Consider the following 11243-nt stretch of genomic DNA (forward strand, 5'->3'; position numbering starts at 1 on the left):
CCCACAATACCCTCTGAAGCCAGAGGTGGAATTAGGAGTATACCCCGTAATAGAGCGCTTGCTACAACAGGGCATTCTGGTAAGAACATCCAGCACTGCCAATAGTCCCATCTTCCCTGTTAAAAAGAGTGGGGGGAGGGGTTACAGGCTAGTGCAGGATCTAAGGGGGATTAACAAAATAGTTGAGAGTCAGTTCCCCGTAGTGCCAAATCCAGCTGTCATCCTTATGCAAATCCCTCCCACTGCGAAATTTTTCACTGTAATTGACCTCTGCTCCGCTTTCTTCTCGGTACCTCTGCACCCTGACAGCCAATATTTGTTTGCATTCACATACAGAGGAGTTCAATACACATGGACTCGATTACCACAAGGTTTCATAGACAGTCCAAGTATCTTTTCACAGGCGTTGCATGATTGTTTACAGTCTTTCCAACCAGAGAGTGGATCAATATTGATACAGTATGTGGATGATTTACTACTGTGTTCAGATTCACTGGAAGCGTCCCTGAAAGATACGAAACAGATCCTGTTTCATCTTTCAGACACAGGACACAAAGTTTCCAAAGACAAGTTGCAATTATGCCAGACTAGGGTAAAATATTTGGGACACTGTCTGACACAGGGACTGAGACACCTGACCGCTGATAGAATTTAAGCAATTCGAGACATGACTCTGCCACAAACTCAGCAACAAATCAGAACGTTTTTAGGAATGTGTGGGTATTGCCGTAACTGGATCCCAGGTTTTTCCATACTAGCATTACCTTTGCAGGAGATGGTTTCCTCAAACAAACCTGATCGGATTTCGCACACAGACGAATCTGAGATGGCATTTGAAAAACTTAAACAGTGCCTAACACAGGCACCAGCATTAGGTATGCCAGACTATGGGAAACCCTTTGAGCTGTACGGAACAGAAAGTGCTGGTTGCGCGGCAGGCGTCCTAACCCAAAAGCACGGTGATGCCAGCAGGCCGGTAGCATACTACAGCGCTCAGCTAGACACGGTAGCGCGATCCCTCCCCACATGCTTGCGAAGTGTTGCTGCGATAGCATTGCTAGTAACAAAAAGCGAAGATGTAGTGCTAGGACACAACCTCACAATCCATACACCGCATGCAGTGTCAGCCTTGCTAAATTCGGCTCAAACCAGACACGTCTCATCAGCGCGGTTTACAAGATGGGAATTGGCATTGATGGCCCCCGTAAACATCACCATAAAGAGATGCAGCGCATTAAATCCTGCAACGTATCTCCCAGGTGTGCCTGGACAGGCACAAAGGGTGGAGGATGAGAGTAATGGTGAAGGAGGATTTAATACAGAGGATGACACACATGATTGTATGGAATATTTGACCCAAAATTTCACGGCAAGGCCTGACATCAGTGACAACCCACTGGAAGATGTAGATTTTACTTTCTACACTGACGGTAGTTGTCACAGACAGACGGACTCGGGAGACTTGTGTACTGGATACGCAGTCGTAGATGACCAAGGCACCATAGAAGCAGAACCGCTAGGCCCACCTCACTCAGCCCAGGTTGCTGAACTGGTTGCCCTAACCAGAGCATGTGAATTGGCTAAGGGCAAATCAGCCAATATCTATACCGATTCTAGATACGCCTTCGGGGTAGTCCATGATTTCGGAGCCCTATGGCGCCTCAGAAATTTCATGATGGCAGCTGGTACACCGGTAGCGCATGCAGCTCACATCAAAAGGCTTCTAACAGCGATACAGGAACCCGACAGAGTGGCTGTTATCAAGTGTAAAGCACACACATATAGCCAAGACCCGGTATCACTTGGTAACAGCCGAGCAGACGAAGCTGCTAAGTTAGCAGCTGGTACCCCCAGACAGACAGACATCACACAACTGATGGTATTTAATACCGTCAACACACAGAAATTGTGTGAAATGCAAAATTTGTGTTCCACACAGGAAAAGGCAGTTTGGAGGGCAAAGGGATATGGCCAGGAGTCCTCAGGACTCTGGACAGGGTAAACCAGTGGCACCCAGAGCATACCTTCCAAGTTTAGCGGAAGCAGCACATGGGCTGACTCATCTAGGCAAGGAAGGGATGTGTAAGCTAGTAAGAGCTTATTGGTGCGCCCCAGGATTTTCCTCCCATGCGGGTAAGAGAGCAATGACATGTCTTACCTGCTTGAGGAAGAATATCGGAATGGCAATACCAACAGAACCATCTCATATCCCTCCAACAGATAATATTTCCAGGTAATACAAATCGATTTCATACAATTACCCCCTTGTCGAAATTTGAAGTATGTACTAGTTTGTATAGATGTTTTCAAACTGGGTCGAAGCATTTCCTGCGGCCACAAACACCGCTATGTTTACTGCTAAGAAAATTGTACAGGAATTTGTGTGTAGATACGGTATCCCTAGAATAATTGAAAGTGATAGGGGTACCCATTTTACGGGTGATGTCTTTCAAGGAATGTGTAAGTTGATGGGAATTAATAGTAAGCTGCACACTCCGTACCGCCCCCAGGCGAGTGCGAAGGTAGAAAGAGTGAACAGCACTATTAAAAATAAATTGAGCAAAGTTATGGCAGAAACAGGATTGACATGGCCAGAAGCTTTACCCATTGTATTATACAGCATCAGAACCACTCCCAGGTCCCCTCTTAATCTGTCCACCTTTGAAATTCTGTTCGGTCGACAACCGCATGTTATGTTTAACCCTCAGGATGATTTGAAGTGTAACAATGAAGTGACTGTAAAATACCTGGTTAAGATGAGTAAACAGCTAAGGAATCAGAATGACAATTTGAAGTTGGTGATTCCTGATCTGCCAGATAGTAATTGTCATGACATTGAACCTGGGGATTATGTAATGATACGGAATTTTCTACGCTCAGGTTGCCTTATTGACAGATGGGAAGGACCATACCAAGTCTTATTGATTAGCACGACAGCATTGAAGGTTGCCGAGAGAGAGACTTGGGTTCATTCGTCCCATTGTAAGAAGGTTGCTGATCCAGAGAGGTCTCGTGATAAAGAACAGACGGTAGAGGAAGTTGTATCACTGGAGTGTCTGTTTCAGGAAGAGTGAAACGGCACCTGAGCATTGAGAATAATAAGATCGGAGGCAGTTGTCGATCCCCTGTTCCCTTTTGTTTTTCTCCACCTCCCATCCCATCCCCCTCAATTATTTCTTTCCCCCTTCTCATTTTTCTCCATTTCCTCCTATAAGATGGACTTGCCCCAAGAGACTGTGATCCGGATTTTCCTGTTGACCATGATGTTGACCAGAGCAGTCTGTTCCGGCGAGAGTACCATGGAGGTCGAGAGAGGTTCTGGAATGGGTTCTGATGACAGAGATGGAGGCGTAGATTTCCAAGAACAACATAATCACAGAGTAAAGGCGAGTATCAGAAAACGATCTGGTAGCATTGACAATAGAAGGAATTCTGAAGGATTGTTAGCTGAAGAAAACTGCATCTGTAGGCATTGTGATAACTTAGTTGAGGATGGGTGCATCAAGAAATGTCAGTCCAGTTTTAACATTAACATGGACCGGCATCCATTGGGTGACTATCACTCATTAGTGGGTAAGGTGTTAAACCAAACAGACTGTTGGGTATGCTCTCAAGTACCTCAAGGTCACAGCAAGTCAGGACTAGTACCATTTCCTTTAACGATAGGGGAGGTACTTGAGTTAAGTGGTGGGAGGCCGGTGGACAAGAGGTTTAATATATCTAGTCCTCCTAGTTTGAAGCTCCACCAATATCATGTGGATAGGTCCTTAGTGTGTTTTAACATTTCCAATCCCCGAAAGCCGGGAAATTGGGAAGTGTCATGGAGTAATCAAACCATGACATTCTCACATAGAGCCGACAGATTGCCCATAGACACAGAACTTATACGCCAGATAATCGACCATAGGAAATTCTTTCGGTATAGGTACACCTTAGGAAGTAGGATCATGCGAGTTGGAGAAGTATCACCAGGATACTGTGCACATGTCGTACAAACAGATACGTGTACTAAACAGATGGGAGAATTAGGGTTAGGAGATTTCATATGGAAAATTTGTAATATGGTAATGTCCTACTCCGTCCCATATGTTCTCCCCGATGATGCATACTTCATATGCGGGAGGAAGGCGTATAAGTGGCTTGCCCCAAACTCAGAAGGGTTATGTTATATTGGAAAAGTACTGCCTGAGGTAATGACTGTATCCCACACTAAAATGAAAGATATTCACCGCAGTGCCCAAGCTCCTTATACTCACACTCATTACGAGCACATCGTTAAACGGCACCTGATAGAAAGAACAGAGCATCCGGCTTCTGACCTGATCCATGAATCCACCGGGATTCAATTCCTAATCGCGTTAGATATCACTCGTACCGCCAGAGGAGTGATAAATTATAAATATATATCTGCGCTTGCAAATTTATTAGACAATATCACTGAAATGTATGATGACACATTCAGGTATACTGGGAGAGAGTTACAAGCCTACAAAACAGAACTGGTTCAGCATAGGATGATTCTCAATTATCTCACGGCTGTGACAGGCGGGTATTGTGTTACCCTAGCGACTCAGTATGGAATAAAGTGCTGCACGTATATTACAAACAGCACTGAGGACCCAGCCGAGGTCATAGACCAAAAGATGGATGACATTTTGCAATTAAAATGGGAGTTCCGAAGGACACACAATCTCACCCTTGCCGCTGTGGGTAATGAGCTGACCGGTTGGGTGTCATGGTTGAACCCACGAAATTGGTTCTCTGGTTTAGGAGAATGGGCCCAAGGTATTATCATGGATGTAGGGAAATTTCTTTTGTGTATTCTGGGTGTCGTCATATTGGTCAGTCTGATATTTAGATGCGTTCGGGTTTTAACAAAGTGTAAACGTAGCGCCCGAGTGATGAGTTTAAGAAGTGAAGATACTATAATAACAACGACTGATTTGATTTACGACCCAACCATTGAGACAATGTTGTGATGAAAATGTGATTCCACGGTCCGTTTCTTTCACCCGTTTCTCCTTTGTTTTCCTCCAAGGTACAAAGACATCCGCTTGGAAGAAGAATTTGACAACCTTTTACACAGACCATTGATGGACAATGCCATAGACCCCCAATATCCCTAGCGATTTTAAAATTTTACGATAGCCCAACATTTTTGTAAGTCTATGGACATTGAGAAAGCTTTTTGCTCGCATTTTGGCAAAAGCCCAAAGAGACTACAGTCAACTTCAATCAACAAATGTACATTAAACTCACATAGTTTACGACTGCATTTACCATAATTGCTTCTTATCTTCACCTCTACAACCCTCAGGTAATGACACACATAGTCGATAGGGAATATAGGCACAGATATCAGCACCCACATATTCCCCCCATTCATGTATCATCAACTAAAATGTGCTCCCCCATTTTGTTGCAACCAAAAACCGAAAAGAGCTCGGTAAAGTTTGACAGCCCATCCACAGACCCGTACCACGGGATAAGAAGGAATTCAAATGTATACTTCGCAATACCTCGAAGCTTGATTTAAAACACGTTCGGCACGATGATACATGACCCCTCAAACATGGACTCATACATACATGCTTCTACTATCTCACTAGGTCATAACTTTTTTTTCCCCACCTTCTTCTCTTCTCCCTTACCCAATCATAGAAATGTATTTTTACATGACATATATTTTTCTCTTTTTGAACTGTTTTAGGAAGTGGCAGTTATTGGTGACTGCCAAAGGGTGGACTGTCAAAGTCAGAAAAATATCACGCTGCACATTGCCATATATGCACCTCATGCGTGTGCCCGCTGCACGTGCATGAGCCCTCCCGTGCGTGCGTATACTCGCAGTCACGTGCACTCGCAGGCGCACGGTATGCGCATTTACGGTAGAGTTTGTGTGTCTAGCGGGCGACTCGATCGTTACATATTTTAGTCATATAATGTATTTTGTAGATTATGGTCCCTTTGATAGAATCTGAAAGTTTAGTTAATGTAGTATGTTCAGAGACAAAGAGATCCCTCTTTGTTTGATACGAAGGGTCAGACAGGGGTTACACAGTGGTGTTTAGTATCCATCGGAAGAGTATTAAATTAGCAATATTCCGGTGTTGGTTAGAAACGGATTAATCACTCGTGCGTATAGTTATGACTATAAGAAGTTTATGGACATTTACTATATTTGCAGTTTATTATCCATGCGGCGGGAAACCTTTGTTTCCCTCCCACTTGAGCAGTTTGAAATAGTCACAGCCCACCTGTATGAACCAACCTATGACCTTTTGTTATAATGCGGAGACGGATTCCTGTGTCTAATGAACAATAAGAATGTAGGGACCATTGTACTGTACTGTGTGTAAGTGTATATAAAGACAAGCCGACCTGGGCCAGCTCTCTACTCTTCTCAACGGTTCTCATCACTGATAATCGGGAGCTGGATATCCAGAAAGGCTCTTGCGATTGTTTCCCCTTGTGCGTAAGTTCTCTGCAACCATATTTATCTCCTATTTGTTGTAAGTCATTCACTCTCTCCTTCCCCTTAAATGTAATTGTGCCGCTATTGTAATTTTAACGTGTAGTAATTCGGTTAGGTATTTTATGTTAGTTTGGTAGTGTATAAGTTGTAATGTGTATTCTTTTGCAATTGAACGTTCATTCTCTCCCTTAAAGGTGTTAGAACCTTAGACCGGTATTTGAGTGTTTATTATATTGCTAAAAGTGTTCTCTGAGCGTCACATACGCTCATACAGCTTTTAAACTAACAAGGTTACATTGTGTTACATTTACACCCTAACACTGCACAAAGGTTTACAGTATAAGTACATTATTTATGGTACAGTTATAAAGGTTTAACTCTGTGAGCGTCAGCGCCGCTTGTGATCTCCTCGTGGTCTCGAGCGTCCGCTACGCTGATAGCGTATCGTTACGTTAATCGGCAGCCTATAGCGTGCTTGCCTCTACGCATTAAGCCGTGAGCGAACGTGCCGCTCGTGCGTCTCGTCTACGGCTAAGCGTCCGCTACGCTAAGTGCGTACCCTTACGGTACCACATACTCCAATAGCGTACTGAGTCTCTTAACCTTTTAGCGTGTTTAATATAGGATAAATCAGTAGGCTTTATCAAGGGAGACCAGCTGGCTACAGGCTCTCTGCAGCGTGGGAGTGAGGGGAGAGAAGCAGGACCTACTTCTTCTTAGTTAAAAGGCTCTGCTTCTCGGCTACTGGACACCATTAGCTCCAGAGGGTTCGATCACTTGGTTCGCCTAGCTGCTTGTTCCCGGAGCCGCGCCGTCAATCCCCTCACGAAAGCTGGAAGAAAGAAGCCGGGTGAGTATTGGAAGAAAAGAAGACTTCAGTGACGGCAGAAGACTTCAGTAACGGAGGTAACAGCAGCGGTAGTGCTGCGCTCCATGCTCCCACACACCAACGTCTCTGGCAGGGTGCAGGGCGCTGGGGGGGAGCGCCCTGGGGGCATGTTGCTGAGGGTCTACAATGCTGGCAGGGGACATATTTCGGTGCCTGGGCACAGCGTATGTTCACCCCGCCACGGTGCCGCAGGGGGGAGAGACAGCAGTAGCGCTGCGCTCCCTGCTCCCACACATACCATCACCTGCAGGGTGCAGGGCGCTGGGGGGGGGGGCGCCCTGGGCAACATATAGCATATAATATGTAGATCACTGGTGGGGGGACATAATTCGGTGCCCGCCCCGCCAGTGCGCCGCGAACGGGAGGGAGCAGCAGCGGTAGCGATGCGCTCTCTGCTCCCGCTCTCCATCGGCCTGCAGGGTCCAGGGCAATGGGGGAAAGCGCCCTGGGCGGCATTTATGAAAGGATCCCGGGCGGGGGAACATACCCGGACACCGGGTGTCTTCGCCCGGCCAGGATACCGCAGCGTGCACGCTGCGGTCCACGGCTCCCACACACCAATGGCTTCCGTGGGTGCGGGGAGCAGGGGGGGCGCCCTGGGCTGCGTTGGGACATAAAGCGAGTTATACAGGGGGTTACCCCCTATATATAGAGTCCCCAGCTAGTTTTTGGGTTTATAGATTTTTATATTTTGAGCGGGCTTAAGCACGCCGGGAAGGGGCGGAGCTTAGCCCTCACAGGGAAATCAGCGCCATTTTCCTCAGATCCCCACCAGGACTTGCTGGATAGTGAGTTGGAGGGGGGGCACAGTGTTTTAAAGCTATATAGGTGTCATATAGCCTTAGGTTTGATAATGGTAGTCCGGGCCTCACCTGCACACGCACATGAATATAAGCCTAACGGCCAGAACATCGCTCCTGTGGTGTCTACTCGGTTCTCTCCTTCTAGAGGGATGAAGGTTTGGGTTCCGGGTGTAACTCCTGGTGTCCGTGCATACAGATCTCCGAGATGGAGGAGCAGTACTTGCAAGGGACGTGTTTCCAGGGGATAGGGTAGAGTTGGAAAACTTGTCTGATATAAACTTGCTTGAATTAAGAGTTAGTTTCGACAAACTTATTCTTCGTGTTCTGCCCGTGTTAGTTCTGCTCGACATCTTGTTAGCAGTGGCATAAGTGAACCACTATGGCGGAACACGGAGCAAAGAGGCAATGGCAGTAGATGCACTGTTTTGCCGTTGGGTGGAGAGTCTGGTAACTGCTATATTAACAAGCTTCGTTCCGGAGGTGAACGACGGAGAAATAGATTTCCTCTGCTGCCGTGATCTCCATCCGGGAAAAAATTCAGTCGTCATCGAGGAGTTTTCACAGTCGTGACAAGTCTTTGAGGAGTGTCGCAATTGGATATGTTGGCGTCTCGCCTCCAGGAGAGGCCTCAGGGTTATTGTTCCAGGTCAGGGGACGCTTAAGCTATAGCAGTGGACAACCTCGTGACACTGGTTTTTAGTTGGTCTAGGTGGCCTCTCCTCTTTCATTTTTGTTTGAAGGTGATGAACGTGGGATGAACTAAGGTTCAGGTGATCCTCTTGGATTCGGTCTTACCACGGAGGGTTTGCTATCCAGGTGTTCATGATTTACTCATAGAAGATTCCTGACCTTTTTCTTTGCGTGAGGATCTGTGACAACAGGATCAGGGCGTGTTTCAAGACTTACCGCCGCTGCGTCTGACGTCGTGGCGGTGGAATGCCATATCCTAATCCGAAAGGGTGTTCCCAGTGAAGTTCTTTCCTTAATTCGTTAAGTTAAGGAAGAAGTAACGGCTAAGATTTACCACTCTTGTGGGCGTAACTATGTGTTTTGGGTGTATCCAGGAAGGCTCCTATGGAAGCCTTTCAGCTAGGTCATTCTTATCCATGCTTTACAAACCGGTGTGGAGGCAAGTTTAGAGTTGGGAGTGTGGCCTAATAATTTCTTTATGAAAACTTCTTTCTTGGAAAGTGGTCATGCTCTTGGCTTTGACATACGTAAAGCGGGTGTCGGATTTGGTGGTTTTGTCTCACAAGAGCCTTGTTTGATCTTTCGTGTGGAAAGGAATTGAGAACTTGTTTAGTAGTTCTGCCGAGAGTGGTTTCTGGGTTTCCCAGAATTCGGCCTATTTTGATGCCGGTGGTTACTTAGGCATTAGCTGATTCAAGTTCCCTCGATGTAGCCAGGGATTTAAATATTTAGGTCGCCATTTTGGTTACACGCTGGATCTGGATGCTATTTGGCATGTTCGTTCTACGGCTGGATTGCCGTCACCGAAGTCGGTGGAGGCCCATTATACAGAGAAGATGGGCTCTTCTTGGGCGGATGCCCGAGGAGTCTCGGCGGGTCAACTTTGCCGAGTGGATACTTGGTCGGGTTCAAGTGCTTTTGCTATGCTCTGCAAGTTTGATACCCTGGTCGAGGGGGACCTTTTGTTTGCTCAATAGTTGCTGCAGAGTCGTTCGCACTCTCCCGTCCGTTCTGGAGCTTTGGTATTGACCCAATGGTCCTGTTGGAGTCCCCAGCATCCTCTAGGACGTATGAGAAAATAGGATTTTGGTACTTACCAGTAAATCCTTTTCTCTTAGTCCGTAGAGGATGCTGGGCGCCCGTCCCAGTGCGTACTGTGTCTGCAGTTATTGTTTTTGGTATACTTTCGTGGTGTTTCTTCTCTGTCAGACTGTTGCTGATGCTGTTCAGGCAATGGCATGAGGTGTCTTATTATTGGTTGTGTTAGCACACAGGTTGTGTTACATATTCTTTCAGCATGTGGCTGTGTCTTTTTCATGCCGTAGGCTGGTTTTCTATTGAATGCCACGTTCTGCGGTATGTTCGTGGTGTGAGCTGGTATGACACTCACCTTGTTTATAAATTCTTTCCTCTAAATGTCCATCTCTCCTGGGCACAGTTTCTAACTGAGGTCTGGAGGAGGGGCATAGAGGGAGGAGCCAGTTCACACCCAGTTTAAGTCTTTATAGTGTGCCCAAGCTCCTGCGGATCCGTCTCTACCCCATGGTCCTGTTGGAGTCCCCAGCATCCTCTACGGACGAGAAAAGGATTTACCAGTAAGTACCAAAATCCTATTCTTGTCTGCGTACAGAAAAATCCTCTGAGTTTCAGACTCTAGGATGGCTCCTAGATGTAATATTCTTTGAGAAGCAGCCAGGGAGGATTTCTTCCAGTTGATAGGCAATGGTCAAACGGAGATGCTGTTGCAGCGTCTCAAACTCTGGAGGCCTTGACCGCCACTTACCTTCCCCCGTTGTCCGGCTGCGATCCTGGGCCCGGAAAAGCGATAGCTAGCATATGCTTTACCCGCACCCACCTAAACACTTGACCTTGTCACAAATGTCGTGGCGCCAGCGGGAGTGATGGAGCTGCAGCATCGTTGCCTATCGGCCATCCGACGCTGTAAACTGTGTGACCTGCAGCACCTTGTATTCCCAGGTGGTCTCCCATCCAAGTACTAACCAGGCCCAACACTACTTAGCTTCCAAGATCACATGAGACTGGGGATGTCCAGTGTGGTGTGGCTGTAGGTGTACATAAAAAAGCTTGAGGCTGCAACAGCAGTCTCCTGTAAAAAAGGTGCATCCAACTGCTGCTGGCACCAAAACAAAACTGAATGGTCTGGGGCTGGGTTATAGGTAAGGAGGAACCAGTGCATTCTGGGATCAAAAAGCATAATTGTTTGGTGCCCGGTTCGTTCCAAACCACCTAAACACCATGGTATTCCTGTGGAGCCTATGGACCCTGAAGAAAGGATTGCAATTGTCTGCTCTCCTTGCTGACATCTGTGTGTAAATATGCAGTTGCTAATATATGCACGGCCACACACGACCAGCATACGCCCACA

At 46.6% G+C, this 11243-nt stretch overlaps 1 pseudogene; it reads right to left on the reverse strand.

Moving 5' to 3' along the window:
- Positions 1-10809: 10809 nt before the first annotated feature.
- LOC134937765 (5S ribosomal RNA) lies at positions 10810-10928 on the reverse strand (annotated as a pseudogene).
- Between the last annotated feature and the right edge of the window lie 315 nt (positions 10929-11243).

This window comes from Pseudophryne corroboree, chromosome 6 (assembly GCF_028390025.1).
Source record: "Pseudophryne corroboree isolate aPseCor3 chromosome 6, aPseCor3.hap2, whole genome shotgun sequence".
NCBI lineage: Eukaryota > Metazoa > Chordata > Amphibia > Anura > Myobatrachidae > Pseudophryne > Pseudophryne corroboree.